Raw genomic sequence first — 20,695 nt, 5'->3', positions numbered from 1 at the left:
TACAAGCATTATATCTCAGGACTTAACAGATATCACCTGATAAATCTAGCTATGGCATTTCAAGACATTGATCTCTCAGATATTACCATCCTTTTAGAACAGTTAACAGAGCAAGGACACATACTTAATTTATTTCTATTCTTTACTCTTAGTGAAAATATGTCTTTATAGTTTAGTTCATATTCCAGAATATTACAGTTCATATTTCAAACTATCATGTGCAAAGATGAATAACAGCTTATGATTTCATTTTTGTATTTTTCATCTGTCTGTCACAATTTGGAAATACACTCATGAAACTTGGTGTAGTCAATAGCAACCATATAAAAAGGTGTATCAGCAGAAGCAATTTTTTAAATTTGGTAGTTTCATCCTATTACTGTTTAGTTGAATTGTAAAGTTAAGGATAATTTATTTTAATTTTCATTGTTAGTGGTTTTAATTTTTTCAGACTGTTCTATTAATCAGAAAACAATGGGATATATAGCTACACTTAAAAATATATTACCTTTTAAAGTATAAGAATATATGGTGATCTCTTATGGTTAATCTAATAATTTAAAAGTTTCAAAACACTAAATTAAAACCCTGGGATATTCTGGAACACATTTATTTTGATGTTAATTTATGTTATCATTAAAGATTATATAAACAGTATATTATGGGGTGTTCTTAACAGTTTCATCTCCTCACCTTTCCCTTTCTTCTTCTTGGTCCTCCTACATACCAGTTGGGAGACCATTATTGAGAGCACAGAGGATTTCAGTTTCCACTTGTCACTTGTGGTATTCATTGTTAGTCCACCCCATAAAGATAGAAACCATACTTTAAAGAAAAGATTATTTAGCCTCACAAATAGTGCAGAGACAGTCCACATTTTGCTTTAAACAATTATACAGTAAGCCTCCAATAAGAACTGAACTATAATAATCATTTCTCTTCTCATAGTCAATTCAAATTCTAACTGGCAGAATTCAGTTTAATACCACTTCGCTGCAGTGTTAATGAAATAAATTTAGTTTGATCATTCAACTAATACCCAGCAACTAGTTACAACACAATAACTTTACTGTGTCTCTGAGACTTTTGGCTTTGGTTTCATTCCCTCTAAGTTTAAAACTTTATTTCTGCTCCTAAATTGAGGAGTGTTACCATGTTAGATTTCCCCTAAAATCACTAGATATGCAAGATTTTAATAGACGATTTGGACTACACAAAATATATTGTCAACAAACTCCATAGGATTTTATTTGACTTTAAATTTATAGAAAACAGACAAAAAACCCACACTCAGCATAAAGTCATCTGTGTTAGGAAATGCCAAACAATTTTAAGCAACTGAAAAAATATTCTTGAGGATCTCATAGTGCATAGAACTGAAAGATTTTAAGAAGAGCTGAGAAGTATAAACAACTGAAATAATAAAAAGATAATTGAACTCAGAAACACTGGGTAATATTAATGAGGGTCTGTTACCACTTCAGCAGTACAACATGAATTCCAATGTTAATACAACAAATTTCACATATCACTACATAATCTCTGCCTAATTTCACTACTTATAAGAAATTATAAGCATCTCAAAATTATATTCACTGCCATTACATTTTATCCTATTAAGGTATTAAAACAAAAAAGATAACAGGCAAAACCCAACTGAAACAATTATTTATGCTAATTAATGGATATTACTGAAAATAACCAAACTATATAGGAATTTTTATAACCATAATGTAATGCTACTTAGAGAAATTTAATGTGTTCTAGCAAAATACTTGAAAATAAATTATTTTGTAGAACCAAAAGACAATTCTCCTGTCAGTAAGAATAAAGTGTGTTAAGTGTCTCTTATTTTTTATCAGTGACAGTGTTTTATTAACATTATTCCTCATCCTTTGTCCTACTTAGTAGAAAAGATTCACATAAAAGAGTATTTACTACTAATATAGGAATATTGCTAAGTTACCTTTCTCTGTGTATTACTCAGAACACCCAGATGCATTGCTCAAGGACACAGATCCCATTCCAAATCAGGGCACTGGAAATGAAAACTGGTAAAATGAAATGTGTCTCACTTATATAACGTAAAAAAATATCTCTGCATTTCTCTGCAATTGAGTATTTTACTTTATTATTCAAAGTGCTTGAGAAATTGAGAGCATTCTTTCCTCTTGGATTGCACTATAGTGACCCAACACATTCACAGTTTTAGTCTTCAGACTAATGAGAACTTCTTGAGATTTTAATTTTTCACTTTTCCTATTCCCCTTATGTTCAAGGAATCGTCATACTGATTAATATTGTGCCAGTTTCTGTTCTCATTAAAATCTGTGTCCAAAAATGAGGTATTGGAATTTTTCAATGCCTAGTCCATTATGTTAAATCAGGTACTATGTTCATGTATTGCACTACTGTGACCTATTTTGAAGTTTAATTGCTTAGCCAATTTTTTTTTTTTTTCCAAAAGTTTACCAAGGTATAAACAAGAATTGTCCAGCTGATGAAAATGCAGACAGCTACCAGGGATGGTGAACAGTTGTGGGTCACAGTAATTTAGTTTAAACATTATGCAAAAATGGAAATCATATCTATTTCATATGAAAGGCTTCTAATGAGAATTGATAGCAGGACACAGTTATTTTCTTCTTATGCAAAATTCTGAAATAATAAAGATTAGTTAAAATCTAGCAATATCATTATGGTCTTCCTCTGGATTTATGTGAGTGATTTTAGTATTTTGTTTTCCTGATCTTTAAATGAGAAAAAATGTTCCATACATTAAAAAAAAAAACCACAGACAATACTCTGAATTTAATTACTGTCCATTTCAATGAACATATCTGACAGAATTTTGAGATGAGGTGGTGAACAGATATATTTCAAGGGTGAAATTTTAATAATAAATTGACACATATATTCCTTTATGTCTACACTCAAACATTAAATCCATTTTGTACTACTCATAACAATATTTTACAGTAAATTTACATACTCTCTTCCATGCTAACACAAAGCAGATAGCAATATTTTGTATTTATTCTGACCACAAAAGAAAGGATGTTTAGGGCTGGAGGTCACCTCATCCAACCCCCCTGCTCAAGCAAGGCTGCCTGGAACTGGATGTCCAGGACCGTGTCTAAATTGCTTCTGAACATCTCCAAGGTGGGGTGAATATCTCCACAGTCTCTCTGTGCTCCCAGTGCCAATGATCAACCACCTTCATAGAAAACATGTTTCTAATGTTCAGATGGGACTTTCTGTCCTTCACTGTGTGCCTTCTGATTCTGTCACCAGGTATCACTGAAAAAAAGCTTGGCTACTTCTTCAGAACCTCTCTTAGGATATTCTCACATTAAGGAAATCTCCCCAGAGCCTTTTCTTCGGACTGAACTATCCCTGCCCTTATCTTCTCCATCCATATGCTCTTTGTCGAACTGTCTCCACTGTATCCATGTCTTCCTTGTACTGAGAATCCCAAAAATGCACACAGGCTCCACGTGTGGCTTCACAAATGCCAACTAAAGGAGAAGAAACACCTCCCTCAGCCTGCTGGTAATAACTTGCCTAATGCAGCCCATGATTCCATTTGCATTCTTTGTGGTAAGGGCACATTGCTGGTTCCTGTTTCAGCTAGTATTTCCCAGCTTTTCTCCAGGGCATATTCTGCCAAACTGTTTCTCATCTAGGCAGCCCCCAGCATATATTATTACGTGAGGTTGTTCCTCACCAGGTGTAGGACTTTGCAATTCCCCTTATCGAACTCCATGAACTTCTTGCTGGCCAATTTCTCCAGTCTGTTGAGGTTCTTCTGAACATAATCATTACCATTTGGCATATTAGCCATTTCTCACAGTTTTGTGTCATCAGGAAACTTGCTGAGGGATACACTCTGCCCTATCATCTGGATCATTAATCAAAATATTAAACTCAACTTGACCCAGTACTGACCCATGGGGTACACTGCTGCTTACAAGACTCTAACTAGACTTCGTGTCTTTGATCTTAAACGAACATACTTGTTTCTAAGGATCATATAGGAGACAATGCCAAAGGCCTTCCTGAAGTCCAGGTAGACAGTATACACTGTTCTTCCCCCTCTACCAGTTATTTCATCATAGAGATCTATCCAGATGATCAAGTATGACTTCCCCTGGTTGAATCTGTGATGACTACTCCTGATTACTAACTTCTCCTTTACGAGCCTGTGCTCAGTCTAATCTGTGGAAGGTCTGTTGAAGTGAATAAAACCACTTCCATTAACTTAAAAAAGCTAATAAGACCAAACCATCAAGGGAAAATTTGGTGTAAAATGAAATTGTACATATATGTAGCTGGGTAGCAAGCAATATCAGGGGAAGTAAACCTTCAGATGCATGAGAGATTAAGGCTATGAAGAGGGACAGTTAAATTTCATAGTATTAAAGTCTATGCTTACATAGGTGTTCGCCTCTTGTTCTTTTTACTTTCCAAAGGCACCTTAAAAAAGAGCAATTGGAATATTAAAATCGAAATACCTCTTTTTATGATGAAGGCATAACTGGTACGGCTAAACACAGAATGAATGGATGGCCCTTGAGATGGACATCTTGACAAGAGTGCTGTCTGTTTCACTGGGGCTGATTCATAATTCCTTTAGTTACACAATGAAAGAAGTAGCTAGACAGTAATGTTTAAGTTATTTTCAATTTCTCGTTAATAGTCAGGCCATATATGAAAATCATTGTGGTTGATGTAAAGGACTTAGCCAATAACTGTACTTCAAGAAGGAAGCAGGATAGACCCTACACAGGCTTGTTGAACACTACAGATAAATTGCTAGACATGAAACCTGGCTGATTTCTGCAACCTAAAAGCAGTATTTTGAATCCTTCATCTTGAAACATTACTGTATATTACACCATCAGCATGTTACAACTTTTCATGCTACAACATACAGCTCTACCACCATCTCTCATATATTTCATGAATCTTGGCATGTGAGAAGAGATAGTACCTTTAGGAAAACAAACAATCAGAAAGAAAAATAAACAAAACAAACCAACCAAACAAAACAAACAAATAATATTTCTCTGTACTGAGACAAGATCAACATACTGAAAAGGCAAACACCAAACATAAATAAGAAATAGTACATGAAAAAGCCCATTTTTTCCCACTCTTATCATTTTGCCTAATAAAAGATATTATCTCTCTGTACATACCTTGTTTCACATCCTTGAGCTGTCTTGCTTACAGCAGTACTAGCATTTGCATTTGAGGGAGTACATCATAGCAGCTAAAATGTGAATATTTTACGGTTTTAAGCTCAGAATTCATGTCCTGTTTTCTAAAAAAAATTTTTTCAGGCATATTAACATTATCTGGATGCAGAAAATCCTGACTCAGTTATATGATATAAGTTTTCAAAGCTAGCTAGAAGACTCTTAAACTCATTGAAATTGCACATTCTACTAGGAGATGGTGATATGAACTTTTTTTATAATGGCCTTACCTGATGAAGAATCTAAGAAAGTAATTAATGCAGTTCAAATGTTTGACAGCAGTCAAACTTATGTCATCAGGTGAATCTTAAAATCATAGACTCATAGAATGTTTTAGGTTTGAAGGGACCTTTGAAGGTTCCTAATCCACCTCCCTGCAATAAGCAGGGACTTCTTCAATTAAGTCAGGTTCCTCAGAGCCACATCTGACCTGACCTTGAATATTGACCAGCTCTCTGAGCAACCTGTTTCACCACTCTCACGGTAAAGAATTTTTATTTTAATAAATCCAGTTTGAATGGTCACTGTTTTAGTTTAAAACCATTGCCCCTTTTCCTATCACAACAGTCCCTGTCAAAAACTTTATTCCCATCTTTCTTATAAATACTCTTTAAGTACTGAAAGGCCAGAACGAGATTTCCATGAACCCTTTTCTTCTTCAGGCTGAAAAACACCAACTATCTCAGCCTGTCTTCATATGAGAGGTGTTCCATCTCTCTAATTATTTTTATGGCCCTCCTCTGGACCTCCTCTAGCAGGTCCATGTCTTTTTTATGCTGAGGGCTTCAGGTGTTGTAAACTGCCACATTAAGAGACAAGTCTTTGTAGCATTGTGTGTACCTTATCTCAAAATTAAAATTGACAAACAAGTATATTTATTTCAAATCAAACCTAGATAACTGGAATTTTAAGCCATATGTCTAGATGAAAAGAATTTTTTGTCCCATTACTCTTATGTATACTTATGAAGTTCTGTGGGATCATGGCAAACTTTGTCTCTAAAGATATAATGATAAAAAAACAGAAGCAGAAAAATTAAGAAAGCTATTAATTCACCAAGTGAAATACAGAACTTTGCAATAATGCCTCTTTTTTCTTCATTAGCCCAGAGTTTAGTAGAAAACATTAATGTCTATGGCAGACAGTATTTTCTCATTTTTTAGATGTCATGAACCTCATATTTTCTTTTTTGCTTCTGAAGTAAGTTTTAAAGACAAAATACAGGAAAGGAAATCCATATTTCTTTCTTATGTTCCAAACCCTGGCTTATTCTTATCTTAGGACGCTACTATTCAGCTGGATACAATTAAGCTGAAGATTTGTTTCTATATATGTGTTTTCTTACTGAAAGGAAAGCTCCTCATTTCATTAAGAAACTCAGACTGGCTCAATATAACTTAAGTCACTTTCCACTCATAATTCTGCACCTTCAGTGTTACAATCCGGTTTAGACCCAGGAAAGCAAAGCAAGCTAAGTCTCTGAGCATAAACCAGAAAAAACTTAGAAGGTTCAAAATATTCCCAGAAATGAGATTAAAACCAAAAGGGGTTAGATGTTGTTGCCAAAAAATGGATGTATTTTATTTAATAGTAAAAGAGGCAAAGAGAAGTGAAGAGAAAAGAAAGAGAGAAAGAAAGAAAGAGAGAAAGAAGTGTGCGTGGGGGTTGGGGGGACAGGGAGACGTGACAGGGGTTAGGTGGAAGCATATCACCCATCCGAGGGTCCCAATGACGCCTCGTTGCTCCCCTCCATCCGGTCTGCTGGTGGTGAGGGTCCCCCGTCGCCGCCATAGCCACGCCGCTACATGCTGCCACACCACACGCTGCCACACACCACCATATGCCAAAGAGTGCAGAATCCCATGGATTAATATACACTTCAGGCCAGGTGGGAACGCCCACATGCCTCTCTTGCAGAGGCCAGCTTGACACTGTCCCTTGCAACACTGAGGGTCTGTTGCATCATCTCTGGTGCTCTGGTGCAGGGTCTGGGGACCCCTTTGAGGGGGGCCCCTTTGATGGACCATGTCACCCCCTCCTGCTGTGGACAAGCTTCTCTCCCCCCACAGTGAGGACCCCTCAGCTGGGCTCCTCTGCACAGTGGAGGATGGGCGGTCACTGCGCCTCTGACCAGAGGCTTTTCCCAGATACCCAAAGCCTCTCCTCCCTCCACGCCTTGGTGCAAGGGTCTGTTCGAGCCTGGCAGCTGATAGCCCTGGGGGTGTGGTGCTCATCTTAGAGGTGTTAAGCCTGTGCTCAGTGAATGTCCCCAGCCCAGAGCTGTTACTTTATCTTACCTTCATCAGCAAGCAGTGTCAGGCCTCAGTCAGGGCCCCATTCAGGGTGTGGTAATCTTCAGCTTTTGTAATACAGTTTTAAAAGTGCTTTAAGAAAATGTTTAAGTCATAAAACATAATATTTCAGTCTGTGACATTCAGTTACATGTATAGTTTTGGTGCAGATGAAAAATCGATATACATTTCATTAGACATTAAGTCATGGAATGCCAAATGCCATAAACTGAGCCACATGTTTTTTCTCCCTCTGAAATCAGTGGAATCATCCAGGTGCTGCCCAATGTTACTATTGCTTCGCAGCGTGTTATAGGTCTGATCTCTAGTGAAGTTTGTATGGGGACACATCAGAAAAAGCCAGTTCACAACATGTTTAAAAACACTGTTTTGGTGCTTATTGCCTTTATTTTATCTTTTTCTCTTGTATTTCTTCTATTTTCTTTTCGCTTATCTTACATGCTGTGCTTGTGTTCTAATGTGACAACAGTTGCCTAATAAATCCCCTTCTTACCAGTAACTTTGTGTGTCCAAAAATGCAGCCCGTACTTCCCCATTCAAAATTATTTATTTCTTCCATTACAGGACAAAGCGTTATCTTTCTGACACCTTAGAGAGGTCATAAAGTACTTTTGATCACTGTAAATCATCTTGTTCAAGGAAAATGTAGAGGCCAACACAAGGGATAGGATCATGATATTTGCTCTGGGACAGTTTCTTGTAAACAGTTGAATTTGAAAGAGAATTTGCCCAAGTCTATTGTTGGTAAGAAGAAGAAGTGTTCTACATAGGATAAAACCAGGATCTTGAAGGAAAGATGATTCACATTCTCACTGGAGTACTGACTAGAAGGAAACTCCAGAGCTGTTAAACTCCTTAAGGAGAGGGATTTCTTTCACTCACACAGAGATAGCCACAAGGCATAAGCATCTGTCTAACAGTTTGACCTCTTGATATTTCACTTTCTTTGTGAGTTTAACTTGTACTTCTGAAATAGGTGGCATATTATTCTTGAGAATAGGTTTTTAATTTAAAAAAAAAATTAATAAATTGTTTGAGTTATGTCCCTGTTTGCACTGATGAAAATCTCTGAAGGTACATTTTGTAAAACACTTGTATGTTCTATGAACTTAGTAGAGGTTTTTGTTTGGGTTTTTTTTGGTTGTTTTTGTCAACTGGATATTTTGTCAACCATGGATTATGCTTTGCCCTACCAGCTGAAAAACATGAAAAATACTAAATTAGCAAACTGGACAAAAGACTCCAAAATATTTACTTCAGAAAGTTTTTCTCATCAGAATCAGACTAACCTCACTGTTCTGTGATATTTGAGAAAATAATTTGTATCAGTCTTAATGCTGTTGTTTTGAAGAAAACCTGGTGTTCACTTTTACAGTAGATAATTTAGCCGAAAAATACATCACAAAAAAGAGAAATCAGTATATTTTAGGGAAATAAATCCAAAAGTACAATTTTTTTTTATAATTATGTTAAATTATGTTGAATATGATTTAGTGACTTTTACAATTTGAAATATCTTTAGCCTCTTCTGAAATACGACAGAAAGAAGTGTTGTGTTATATGGAATGTAAATTCATAGTGAAAGATGAAGATGTGGAAGATGAAAGAAAATTAAGTTGGCTTTCATCAATCTCCTGAGTAGACTACCTTCTCCAATACTTCTGTCCTCAATTCCCCTTTTATTTAAGCGTTATTGTTATGTGACAGCTTAAAAAAAAGAAAAAGAAAAAGAAGAAAACAAAAGCTGCATGCCCCAGTAACATTGTTTTCCAGTGACTGAGTAAATTGATAGACGCTCTCGTTTTCCTTTGTAGACTTTCCCTTCCTCAGTAAGTGATAAAACTGTAGGCATATATAAGCCAAGCTTTACTGATTGCTTCTCCCTGTGAGGCGAATCTTTTAAAAGTACAAAGTCTTCAGAATTCAGATATCAATCTTGGAAAGATTACCCACTTGCCACAACAAAGTCCTTATGCATTTGAAGACCCTGTTATCATGCTGAAATTTAGTTTTTTTTCTCTCAGTTTTCTTTTTTCTTTAGCCATCCCTTTCACTGAAATGTGGACCTCCTTATTAGCCAATATCATGCTTACCTCAGCCTCAATACAATACACTATCAACTTCCTCTATCTTATGTTCATATATGTAAAATATTAGAATATTCCCAAATTAAACAAAGCAAACAAACAGAACCTACTCCCAACCAGGATCGTAAAAGAGTAGCTACAAAAAAACATTCTCCTTTTCCAATCAGTTGGCATAACAATACTAATTCTGCATCTGAAATTTTGTATTCTCAGCTTCGCAATGGTTTGCTCTCAGGCTGAGGAATAGAGCCTGTTGCCATATAGATATGCTATGGTATGGTGGTTGTGGTACTTTCTTAGAATATAAAAAAGGTGTTTTAAAGCTCTTTTAGATTAAAGAGGATGTATAACCAGTTTCTCTGACTTCTTGAGAAATATCTATTGGTAGGTTAATATGCAAATAATTATTTCTGTGCCTTGGAAACTTCCAGGACAACCTGTGATGTTCCCTTTAAACTTAAGTATGAGAGTCAAAAAATCCCGGGAGTCTACCTACTGAGTTAGATTTTATTAGAGGCATAAATGAGTTTCTGTACTGTCTTGGGAGGACTTTATGATGCTGTATCCCCGATCGCCTGCTCTATGCCCAGAGATGAATCCTGTTCCGTTCTGTACCCTTAAGAGAGAGGGTGGGGGAAGCCGGTGGAATTCTTTCGGCAGCCTGTGTTCAAAACCACAGATAACTCACTGCGGCAGAGCAGAGAAAAGAACTTTCCTGCTTTTCCCCAGCCTTTGGCTCCTTTTCTCAGGAAAGAGATGGCGAGTTAAAATTCTTTGCTTTTTAGCTGGCCTGCTAGCTGAGGCAAGAAAGTTTTTTCCCTGGGACTTTGGCTTCTTCTTCTTCTCCTGGACTGTTCAGCTTTGCCCTGGTCCAGATCAACATCACCGGGGGTCCCACACCATGGCCTAGAGGGGCCCACACCGAACTCTGGAGAGACCAGAGTCATCACCTACAAAGAACTCTGAATCTACCCAGGTTTTCTCCACAGCAAGAGGTTTTATTATCTAACGTTATTCATTCTTTTTTTTTGGTGCCTGCATGCACCCTGCTTGTTAAATAAATTGGTTTTTTTCACTTTCCTCTGAGGAATTTTTTTTTCCCAAACCTGGTGTGGGAGGGACGTCAGTAATCTGCTTTCTATCGGAGGACATTTCCTCCAATTTGTCTCAAACTGAGACATGTACATAGACCCCAAATTAGACAAGAGTTAGGTGTACTTAATCCAATGCTAGACAGAAAAGAGTGAGTCAGCATATATAGGAAGGCGTCTTTTACATATCAGGTGAATAAAACAAAAGATGAGATGTTAAATAAATTAGGGAGTATTAATTCATTTTTTCTGGAGGTATTACCAAGATCAAAATATAATACCAGTTCATCAGAGAAGAAAAACTTTTTAAGACAAAATTTCCATAAGTTAAGTCTTTCAGGCTTCCTTTGGGTATATAAAGTTAGAAAAAGTAGTGCAAGACAACAACTAGCTGCTTGGCTCATTATATCAAATACAACTAATTGTTTCAGAGAGAATCTTCAAGGCACTCAAAATATGTCTTGCAGGCATCAGATGTCTTCTTTTTTAAGCTTGTGTGTGTCCCTGTTGATGACAATTCACGACCCCATAAGAACAATTTAAAAGCCAACTCTAAAACTACTTTAGAGCAACCAGAATTCATCCTCAGCATAGCTAAAACACAGTTATCAAGCAAGTCAGAGCCATAAGCCAACAAATGGACTCCAGAGAGCCCAAAAAGCATGCTGACCTTTGATGCATGCTCTCTAGACCAGTACACTTGGTGAACTCAAAAGGAATAACTTATGATTAATTCAGTTCAGCTATGTGTACTAGCTGAAGGATAGCTATCATTATTTAATCAGTTCCTCTCCATATATACTCCCTGATCAGCCATTTAGGAATGATTATAGAGAAAATTCGTCAAATGTCATTATCTACAATATAGTGTGCTTTGGTTTAACTATCCCACCTGTCTAAGAAATTGTTTTATTTTCCAAGAGAGAAGCTCTTTGAAGTGAGGAACAGGAGGGAGCTGGGACTGAAACAGTTGTTTCACAAAGCATGAAAAGGGAAAATTAATTAAGAGTTGTGACAGTTAAATTCTCCATTTCACACTTTTGGTTTACATTTAAAAGAAATATGTAAACAAGTGAGGGTTTTTAGATTTAAAAAGAGAGAGTATGCCTATAGTACTGTAGTACTATAGTATGCATAGAGGCTGTTTCTGGAACAGATCACAGAGCAATAGACTTACTAGCCTGGTGTTGGGGTGTGTTATCAAGCCTTACCAGTTTAGCATGGACACGTGAATTCAGAAACAGAGCAGGCTCTCGTTCTGAAGTGTTGTAATATGTTGATGGAGCAAACACATAATCAAGGGCAGCTCAAAAATATTTGCTGCTATTACAGCATGGATGATTATTTATTCCATTTTTATTTTGCTGTCTGAAATTTTGGTTTCCAAGTCTAAGGCAGATGTGTATTTACTCATTGTAGTCATAAGAGAGCATACTTTCACAAGTCACTTCCTCACATTAAATCTGTCTCTGGCTGGGATGAATTGCCATCTCAAAGAGCTTTCTTTCTTCGTTGATTGTATACACAACAAGTTTAACATAAGCACTTTATGTCATCCTATCTACTTTAAAGCAGCTCTCCTTGGCCACCAGCTGACTCTCCAGAACATGGAACTTATGCAGACTGTGTTATATCTGTCATCAACTGGCCTTCAAATCTCCATTTTTTGACATCCTAGGGCATCTAATATCAAGAGCTGGAGGAAGGCGGGATGTTAATTTTTACCTGGAAAGCACTACGTTTTGAGACCCTATGGCTCAAAATATGATACTGACACTGCTAGTAACAGGGCACATGTTTTGCACAAAGCCTCAGGACTCAGGCTTGTTGGACTTCTCTCTCTGATCCTTTATTGAGCTGCCTGCAGCTTTGTTTCACTTGGTTTAACTGTGACAGTAATTTTTCTAATTAACCAGCCAATTTGGTTTGCTTTTGAATAACTTATGAACAATGTAACTAAGATTTTAGGATGAGAACTTAATGATAGCATAGAGAAAGAGGTTTCTGGTACTAGAGTACTGGCCTTGTGTCCATGGGGACACAGGATGTGGGCTAGAGATTCACAACCATGGGATGAAAAGGGACAGGATATAAGCTAACACTGGAGACCCCACAACTGTAACAAATGGGCATTTATTTTGACTTTTTATCTGTAGAACTATCCTTTCTTTTTCTGTAGCAATTGGATCTGAAGTAATAATGATTCTTGGATTAAACTGTTAAAATTTCAATTATACTAACAACAAATTATTGATTGTATACATAAGGTGATTCCTCCTTGCCTGTAAACACGATTTTGATCATTAACAGTTTGCACAGTTAAATTCTCTTCCTGTGGACAACCAGGACAGGGTGCCTGACTGTAGATGGTAACCTTTGGGTAAAACAGACTGTTTCCTATGCAGCTTGATTTGCAGATATTTGCAGAGATCTATGACGTGGGGCTGGCAAACATGGAAAATGTGAATTAAATAAGTCTGCAGATTTCAGCAGCAGCAGCTGGAAGCCACAAGAATTTCTAGACAGTCATTAATAGCCATACAAAAATATGTTTACATGGCTGAAAACAGCCCACCTGGTATTCATTGTGACAACTAGGCTAAAAAACTTTTTTAAGGTTTAAAGATGAACAAAGCAGCACCTAGGCTTTCTCTTTTCCCACAGCATTTTCTAATGTAATGAAGTTCTCAAATATCTGGAGGCAAGTCAGACTGAATTAAAGTATTAGTTTCTACTGATAGTCTTATATTCCTTTGTTCCTTGAAACTTTAAAGGATTGCTTCTGTATGCATCCTGTTTCAAAGTTTTTGATATCCACACTGTTAATCAATGGCTCCATATTATTCCAGTACACTCATATATCATGGTGATAGCTTCTAGATAGACACAGACTCTGAGAAAGATCATATCTGGATAACAGCAGAAGAGAAAAAACCAAACACTGGTTCCCAACCAGTTAATGAAAGAAGTCAAATCTTTAGAAAATGTGGCATACCAAGTGCTCTTAAATGTAGTTTGTAACAGTATCTGCTGAAATCAGTATCACTTTGTTTATTGTAAATGTCAGTTAGGTTATGTGACTGAGCATATGACATATTCTTATGATCGTGTCATGGACACAACTCTGTAAATGTAAACTGCCATTTTATTCAGTCTGAGAGACTGCATAAGTGTTAAATAAATATTGATTTGCTTAAATATCATATTGTCATATTTGCCTTTTACAAGGTCTGAGTGCGTATGTGAATGTGTTTGTGTGATTTCTTTCACTTTTTGAGTTTTTCTAAGGCGACTGGACAACAGCTTTGTTAACTTCATTAGAACTTTGTTCATTTAGGTCTGTTCATCTCCATTTGAATCCTTCCATCCTGTTGCTGCTATTAAAACATTCTTGAAAAGAGGATCTGACTAGATATAGGGAAACCAGTGCAAATGTACTACAGAAATTTGATGAGTAATATTGAACATCCACATCGTAGACGTTGACATAAGGCAGTCTTATGTGTGTGCCCTTTCTGATTAGTGGGAAAAAGAAGACTTTTTTAGGGCACAGCAAATCTTACTGATTTTAGGCATTTCATTTAGGATGAAATAAATCATCCCTGGAAGTGTTTATTTCTCTTCATTGACGGTGAACCATCTATCAGGATGAGCTCAGGCATAGCCAACAACTAAAATTTTTTTTTCCGTTTTATCAGATCAGTGTCACCCTTTTACATGATTTTTGGGTGGATTATTCTGTTCCACTACTGCACTATTATTTCCTTATTTCTTTCTTGAATGACTAATTAATCTTGCTTACATTTTTCCAACTGAAATATGGTTAGCATAGAGACAAACTTTCATTTTAACTATAGCTGTGATTTCTTAGATATAGTTTCTTTGCTTATTTATTTATTGTAGTTAATGTTTTAGGGAAAAAGAGATGAAAGATTTTCAAGAAGTTCATTATTTATTTCCAGTGGTTTGATTGTCATAAATGACACAATTTGTGGATGCTGACTTCTAAAGTTAGTTACAAGATATGCTGCATTTCAAATATAAGTAGTAGTTTTTTTCTGAAAAGTCTATCTTATTTATTCACCCTGAAATTCAGGAAGTTGTTCTTAGTCTTGTTACAGAAAACAAAAATTATGCTTCAGGTATAATAAATAGGTAATTTTCATAGGATATCTGTAAGAAAATTATTTTAAAAATTCACTGGCTGAGGCTATTATCCAGGTTTTCCATGGAATTACTATTCTCTGAAAGTAGCTGGTGTTAATATTTTTAATCAAGAAATTAAATTGAGTGCATTTTTCCAGGTTTGCAAAATACAGTTAATGTGACTTAAAATGTATTCAACGAAAAATAATAACAAACTTCTTATGGAGAGAAATCCAAGCCTAGGATCTGTAGAATTACAAGTAAAACCCCCAGTTCTACAAAGAAAAGAAACTCCGAGAATCAAACAAGGTGCTTGAACTTGAAAAAGCTGGACTGCAAAAAATCTTGAGAAAATACCTTGTGTGTTTTTGGCAACTCGGTTTCGACAATAGATTAAAATAAGATTTTAAGGAAGATATAAAAAGGTGTATGTGGTAAGTGGGGCTATGGGTGTAAGTATAACAGCAGCTTGCATGCACATACATGCAAGATATATAGATAGATAGATAGATACATAGATACATATATATGCATATATATCTGTATATACATATATATGTACATATATCTGTAGATTTATTTATACATTCATATGAAAGTATACATGGATGGAAAGAAGTTTAAGATACTCCCTATATTTCATCTCAGGTATTACACACAACACGTCTGTACATGTCACAAATATTAATCTTTTTTTAAAGCCCATGACACCATGATCTAGATTTCTTCTGGGAAGACAGTAAAACAAATAGTCTGAATCAGTTCTGAATTTTTAGAAAACCTTGTGTTGAATAAGACTAAAACGTAAGTACCACCATATAATTTCCTGAAACTGGAGTTCTGTATATACTTCAGATTAAACAAAGAAACGCACAATAAAAAATAATTCCTTGGAGTCATTTTGACGAAAATATTTTCTTATGGATAAAAATGAAGCACATGTTACCACTCCATAAATATACATATAAGCATAAAATTAAAGATTTATTTGTAGTACAATTTGAATTTTGTATTTGATAATAATCAGCTGTTGATCAAGTTGATCTTAAGTTTTGAGCATTAATGGCAGTGGAGAAAACATTTACCATCTTAATCATTATTACATGACTATTTTATTTCTTCTTTGATTAAACTACTTTGTATGTGGAGAATTATCAATTAGATAATAGTACTCTTGAATGTTTGAATATGAAAAAAAATTGGTACCTTTCTGAAGACAAGTTTTTCAACAGCAGATATGATCCCTTATTTTTTTTTGGTTCTCTGCTTCTGCATTGGGGTTTTTTAATCTTTACCTCATGTATTAGTCCTCTTAGGCATTTTTTGCTATTCCTTACTCTTACAGGCACTAAAGATTTGCCCTGCCTAATCATATATTATGTAATCTAATGATAGTAATTTTTAAAGGGCTTTTTATGATATTTCTTTAAAGAAATGAAATCTAAGAATCCTGTCCTGTAGCCTGCACTCAAGTGGGATTTGCCTAAAGAATTTAATTTAATAGAGACTGAGATGTTAAGGAAAAATATGGGTAACTGTAAGACTTCTCTTGCTCAGATGCTTACTGTTGGGTGTTCTGATCTTTTCGTATTCTGGAAAAAAAAAGAAAGTGAAATTTATAGGCAACAATAATACTCAGTTAATAGTGATAAGGAATATTAACTCACCATCCTGTTAGAAGATCTGGTAATGTACAAATATATCAACTACAAATTCTTGTCTGAAAATGTAGCATTTGACTGCTCTGAGGAGAGAGACAATATCTTGAAAGAAATCAGAGAGGACAAGGACAGGACAATTTAATAGTTGTAACAGGAAATTCCAGGAGGTCTAATTTTTAAATAGAGTATAGAAAATGCTGCTTGAAATCAGAAATCCTTGTATTTTTTCCACTTCTGAAGGAGTAAGTATTACAATAATAATTCTTCTGATCAACTCCTGACAGATTTCAAGAAAGGAGGCTGCATCTGGATTCCTGTGTCCAGTTGTGGAATTTCCATCCCAGGAGATATTCAAGACTTGTCTGCATGCAATCCTGTGCAATGTACTCCAGGATGACCCTGCTTGAGCAGTGAGGTTGGACCAGATGACCCACTGTTGTCACTTCTAACCTTCCATATTCTGCAATTCTCTGAAAGGCGCATTGATTTCGTTTGTTTATTTTCACTAGAACATACTTCAAATAAGAAAAACTGTGGGGAAAAGAAAGAGAAAGGAAAGAGGGAAGAAAGCGGACAATCATAGTAATTTCAACCCCTTTCCTGCAGAGTTTTATTTTTTTGGCATCTAGTCATCCAGCAGGATAAATACAGAAACTCTTAGGCTTCACATGCTGTTTGTGTATTCTTTTACCACTGTGTAGGAGGTGAACATGCCAATTTGTCCCAGGAAAGGGCATGAATCAAACATATTTACCATATTGTTTAACATTCATTAGTTAAGTACTAGTCACCAGCTAAATATCAGAACTGCTAATTGTGTGTTTAATTTGTATAATTATGCGGTATGGTTGATAGATATTGCTTGAGATGGCAATATAGCTATTACAAATTAGAATACTAGCACAAAGCAGTAATAAGTAAGTTGAGGAAATTCACTTAAGTCTAGTCTCCCTAATATTAATGGGGATATAAAATACCGTTTTGCTTTTCCTTTTGCATAAATGATACTAGTTTTTATTTCTAGAGATAAATACAATCTCATTCTGCATCTATAGTTACCGTAGTGACTAAGAAATTTATAATTCAGGAGCAAGAAGAACCATGGTTAGAAAAGTCCATTCTAATCTGTGGCCATGTAAATATTTTTGGAGGGGGATTGATGAGAAATGTGTTCAAATGACCCACTGAAGCTGTTCTTAAAGCCTGTTGCATTTTCAGCAAAATAAAGACTCTTTTGGCTTACAGAAAACATCAAAAGGATAAATTGTTGATGACACTACCTAGTAGAGAAGAAAAAAGACAAACTTTGAAATTCATGCATTAAAAAATATTATCTATATCAATATGATCCCATTCAGATTCACAGTAGTAGTAGAGCAAAAAGTTAATTAATTAATTAATTAATTAATTCTTTAACTATGGAGAACCTAGTGAGCAGATAAGGATAATTATTTGGGTTTTGCTTGATAATGAGATCCATATTCTGGTCTCTAGGCAGAATCAATGTAGTAGATGTCAGCCTAAGTACAGATTTTTCAAAGAACTATAGACCGTGAAAGTTAAAATTCAGAGAATATAGAAGGGAATTAAAGAACTACATACTAAGTCTCAAGTTATGAGTGCGTGCTCAAAATTTACTTGCTGTACTCTAAAAATGCATAAAGATTCAATGAATTCCTTATGTTAATTAGATAATTCGTTCCTTTCTGAAACAGGTTCTGATTTTTGTCAAAACAGGAAAATATGGATTTTTCACCTATTTTTCCTATTGCCACACAATTTTTAGTGCTGTCATTTTATATTCAGCCCCAAAGATACATTAGAGGTTTATGTAGGTGTTTGGAAATTTAGCCTTTAAAAATTCCTGATTTTGATATTGCCTTCATTCCAATTTAGTTCATAGTCGTGTAAAACAAACATCTCTTAAAAGAGATTTTATTCTTTGGAAATTCAATATATACTCTAAAGAACTGGAAAAGTATCAGATAAGTTCATGAAGAGTCATTGCTAAGAGGTGAAACAGTAGATCTTTCTGTCATGAAACATGAGTTCCGCTGGCAGCATATAATAAATATAGTTAAACATTAAAATTCATTTTTAACATTAAATATCTTGCATGTCTGGAACTTATGCACTTTACATATAAAACACTTTAAAGGTCAGGAAATCAATCACCCGTGTTTTACTTGTCATCTCTATTAGTTTAAGCCGATATAAAATAATGAATACTTCTTTGTATTACGGTTCTGTCTTGGCCTGATTGATCCTCTATAAAGCTATTATAAAGGTCACAATATGATAAGTCAAAGACTATTGAGGAACAGGAGGGCACGAGTTAAGATAAACATGTCACCTATTTGGGCATGGAGTCAGGTTATTTCCTGTATTTGGAGGTAAATGTTAGCTAAACCCAAACCACTTTGGTGTTAAAGGTCTTCCTGTATTTCCATAGTGTAACTTTATTTTTCATGATTCAAACATGTGTATAGCAATATTATCATTGGGTTGCTCCTTCTAAAATGATTGTTAAATGTTAATATTCTTTCTTGCAAAATTCCTTACACAATATAGCTGCATATTGGATGCTTATGCAATCATTCCTCTTAAGTGCATAATAGGTATTTTAATCATTTGGAGAAAGAATAAGTTTGAATCTCATTTTAAATCAAATCATATGTTCATAGTGCACAAGATCTATGTACAATATACTGAATAATTTTTATTATTTACATAAATACACATATGTGTGTAAAGACACTACATATGCACATGAACATAGTACTTACAGCAGTTGTATATGAAAAAGGGATTGCCTAAATAGGTAGGGTGAGAGTAAGAGATATATTATTCATATGATTGCAACATTAATGAACTCAAAAAAAGACTTTATGGTGTTCTTTTAAAATTATTAATTAAATTCATGTCCATAACCACAAATTATGTCAATAACGACAGAAAAGTTTTGCTGTTTTGCATTGCACTCCCTGTGAATTAGTTTAGCAATCTATTCATGCAGTTGTTTCATGTAATTAATTGCTATGAATTATATGATAATAAAACAGGTGGGTTTTTTTTTTTTTCCCTGAGACTTATAATGTGATCAAAGTTGTGAACTCAATAAAAAATACAAAAATAATTTACTAGCATCACAGCTGACTGTAGCAAGGATAAAATTCCATTTCAGGTCATATCTATTCCAAGAACGAACATTTTGATTTTATGACCAAAATTAAATATGGAAGAAAAAAATTGATTATATGAAAGTTTAGATTTTGAAATTTTTTAAAATTTTTTTGGATGATGTGAATGAAGAATATGGACATATATAAGAGCACATAATTGAGTGTCATTGTGTGGTTTCATTGAGCAGTTTAGAGTTTTATTACTCTCTTTGAAAAATAGTCAAAATAATCTTGGAGCAGATGGAGAAAGAGGGAAGGAGAAAGAGAAAGAGGATGATGCAAAGAAGTTTTTTAGACAACTCCTTTGTTTTCTAATTAAATGAATTTGTTTCATGTCCCAGTAGAACTTATCATCTTCAAAAAAACTTATCTTAGGGAAAGCAAAACTTGGTTTTGTGAATGAACACCTTAAAATAATTTTGTGTAAGAAAGTATTTAACTGAAAGTACAGAACTCCAAAATATGGACCTATTTTGAAATGCTGTAGTGTCTTTTAAATTTTATAAAAATTAGAAACTATTTTATAAAGTTCAAAAATAATTTTAAAAATTTATTACTTTTATTCCTGATCTGTTATTTCCAGAATTCCATGGAAAAGATCATTAAAATATACAACTAATACAATAATATATTTTAAAACAAAACAAAACACCCCACAGCTAAAACCTCAACAAAAAATGTCCAATTAAATGTCCCCAGGAATTACGGTAAAACTGGAGAGTTCAGGTTTGGTGTCTAGCTTTTGGCAGGGTTAGAGTTGTTAATCCTTTATAATCAACACATACTGTTACAGCTGCTCTCTTGTTTGAACTGGAAATCGCCTTAGACAAGAGAATTACTAAAAAAATTTCATTCTAGTGTCAGAGGTAGGAAAAAGGTAGGCAGGTACAGACTGGAATTGCATAAAGCTGTTTAATATTAATGCCCTCTCCACAAAATGCATTAAGTATACATG

This window comes from Corvus cornix, chromosome 1, assembly GCF_000738735.6.
Source record: "Corvus cornix cornix isolate S_Up_H32 chromosome 1, ASM73873v5, whole genome shotgun sequence".
Classification (NCBI taxonomy): Eukaryota; Metazoa; Chordata; class Aves; order Passeriformes; family Corvidae; genus Corvus; species Corvus cornix.
This window is presented reverse-complemented; position numbering follows the sequence as displayed.